Genomic DNA, 3010 nt, shown 5'->3' on the forward strand with positions numbered 1-3010 from the left:
AAATTCTAATTCAAATGAATTCTATAGGAGTAATTTAAGCGTGGCAAAAATCACGTGCTCACAGCGGCAAGCTTCTAACTGGTCGTGAAACGTTTTAACGACCATATTTAAACTAGCCGCGAAAATATTTTAAGGACAAGAAATTTATTGGCCGTGAAACGTTTTAACGATCATATTTAAACTAGCCGCGAAAATATTTTAAGGACCAGAAATTTAGTCCCTAAAATATGCAAATAAGCATCAGAAACATGGTCCTTAAAACACATTTAACGGCCAGTTTGAAACTGGTCGCGAAACTGTTTTAGCGACCGGCACACTATCTCGTCCTTAATAACCTTTAGCGACGGAGGCTATAAGGACCAGATTAGCTGGCCGCTATTGAGCATTTGCAACCAATTCCTTACTTTTAGGGACCAGTTTTCCCTTCGCTATTGAACATTTTTCTTTTAGTGATACTTCATTAGTAAAATCCAGAATCTCCCATTCATCTTCTACATGCATTTCAGTTAGGGAACTATTCATGTTTGGATTGTTTGATGGTTTTTCTACTTCTTCTTCTTTCATTATTTTTTCATTTTCCTCTTTGTTTCCTGTTACTTCTTTTCATTCCTCAAGGGTTTCATGTAGTTAAATTCTTTTACTCTATAGTTTAATTAAGGGTTTAAGATATTAACCTAAATTTTAAAATTGGGGATTTTTACAATTCAATCGATCTTCAAGCGTTTTTTTTTTTTGAATTTCAAGGGAATAAATTGGCGAAGACTACAATAAAGCTGCTTGATAGTGCTTTGAGCGGCTCATATCGAGAGGTAAGGAGTTGAATTTTCACATCCTGGGTAAGCTATAAGAATCCTTTGGCAACTTTTATCTTTCATTTATTGGGATTTTAATTTTCGCTATTTTTAAATCTCCCCTTTCTCTCTCTGTTGACTGCTGTCAGATTGTTGTTGTTTCAACGGTGAGTGGTAATCAAATCTTCACTACTTCTTCATTTCTCTAATCTTTTCTTCTGCATTCTCAGTATAATACAACTGCGGCGCCGAGCTTGTTCTCTTGGCTATTGAAAATCTTAGTCCTATTTGCTATATCTCGCCAGTTATCTTTGATTTTTGCAGGTTTAATGACTTTTGACGAGGAACAAAGGTCGTTGGGGTATAAGTGGCTAAGGTTATTCTCCCTAATTCCATTCCATTGCGTCATTGTGGGATGGTATGAATGAGTTGTTGTGACTTCTAAGCTTAACCCTCCTCTTTTCCTCCCTTTTTTCGTGGCTATATTTCTTATATGTGCTTGTATTTTTGGGTACATGTCGGTTCGCTTTTTCTGCTTGAACAATTATGCGTATGATTTTTTTCACAGTTTATAACTATAATGATCTGGCTGGTATGAATATTCAATTAATTAGACAATTGATCGTTCAATTCCTTCCAACTTGGCATGCATATCCCTTCAACTTGATTTTCCTAGAGCTAATGGTTGAGTTGACATTGGATGCCATTGGTGATTTCTTAAGTTCTTTGTCAGTTGGGAGATAGAAATTGAAACAAGTTTATGTCGAGAAGAGTTGTTTTGCAGTTTCTGAGTAGCGAAAGTTGGTTTACTCTTGAACTTAAATGCAAATGCAGAAATTTCTTTGGTCTCAAATGTTTCAGATGTACTAGATACCTTTGATCTTTGAATGAGTATTAATCATTTCAAGACTTGGTCGTATTGAGCTAATATATAATATTTGCACATGATTTTATCGTTTATCTTCAAATTTGTTTCTCATAATTTATCATTTTAAAATAGAGAGGCTAGGTGGATAAGAATACTAGACAATCAAATGGTATTCTGAGGCGTTCAAAGATTAGAGTTTATTACTCAAATGGTCACTGAACTATCCCAAATTATCTTCTAAAGTCACTTCTCTTTCGTTTGTAACAACAAAGTCACTCAACTATGTCTATTGCACTCAGAAGGTCACTCAACTAGATTTTTCAAATTTTGGATTGCCAAATACCTATTTTACCCTCTAAATTATAAACATTTATCTTCTTTTTATTATTTTTAAACTTTTAATATTATAATTTTTCCTTTTTAATTTATATTATGGACTTAGCTATAGAATAAATAAGTATTATTTACAAATTAAACAAATAAAAAGTATTTAAGCATATATAATGTTGGAATAATAAAATAATGAGCACAGTAAAAAATTAATTAGAATAATTTGTTAGTAATAATAATTTTAGTATTAACAATAAAAATTCAAATATTTATTTACACAATTCAGAATGAAAGAAAATAAGGGTTGTAAAATAAATATTCCATGCACGTAATTAAAAATAATTATTTAAATAAAGGTATTTTTTAATATACATAATATATTCTTGAAATTATGCTCAATTATGTTATATATATTACATGCACGACTTAACATAGCATATTTTACCCTATACAGAGAATCCTCCTGCTTTACGGTGACATAACTTTTGTGTCGTCGAAAGTTGGTAGAAATATAATAATATAATTGAGCATATTTTCAAAAATAATAAATGTTATATAAAATACCTTATTTAAATAATTATTTTTATATTACGTGCATGTAATATTTATTTACAAAGCTTTATTTCTTTCATTCTGAATTGAGTAAATAAATTTGAATTTTTTGTTGTTAATACTATATACTTAATTAATTTTTTTTTACTATGCTCTGGTATTTTATTATTCCGGCATATATATGCATAAATACTTTTTGTTTTTATTTATAATAATATTAATTTATTCTATATGTAAGTCCATAATATAAATTAAAAGGAAAAATCACAATAATTAAAAAGTTTAAAATAATAAAAAGAAGATAAATGTTTTAAATTTTAGAGGTAAATAGGTATTTGGCAATCCAAAATTTGGAAAATCTAGTTGAAGTGACTTTCTGAATGCAATAAGGCATAGTTTAGTGACATTTATTGTTATAAATGAAAGAAAAGTGACTTAGGAGATAATTTGGGATGTAATCTCTCTCTTT

The 3010-nt window shown here is 29.8% G+C and overlaps 1 long non-coding RNA gene across 3 annotated transcripts in view; it reads left to right on the forward strand.

The window, feature by feature from the left end:
• Positions 1–427: 427 nt before the first annotated feature.
• LOC109244490 overlaps positions 428–3010 on the forward strand; it is an 8226-nt gene continuing 5643 nt past the window's right edge. Inside the window, exons 1-3 of one of the 3 annotated variants that reach the window (XR_002070702.1) lie at positions 428–539; positions 745–836; positions 941–1209. This is a non-coding gene — a long non-coding RNA (uncharacterized LOC109244490). Of the gene's footprint in view, positions 540–602; positions 837–940; positions 1210–3010 lie in introns of those variants that run through there. The other 2 variants (XR_002070701.1, XR_002070703.1) reach the window with 2 other exon arrangements.

This window comes from Nicotiana attenuata, unplaced genomic scaffold (assembly GCF_001879085.1).
Source record: "Nicotiana attenuata strain UT unplaced genomic scaffold, NIATTr2, whole genome shotgun sequence".
NCBI classification, from domain to species: domain Eukaryota; kingdom Viridiplantae; phylum Streptophyta; class Magnoliopsida; order Solanales; family Solanaceae; genus Nicotiana; species Nicotiana attenuata.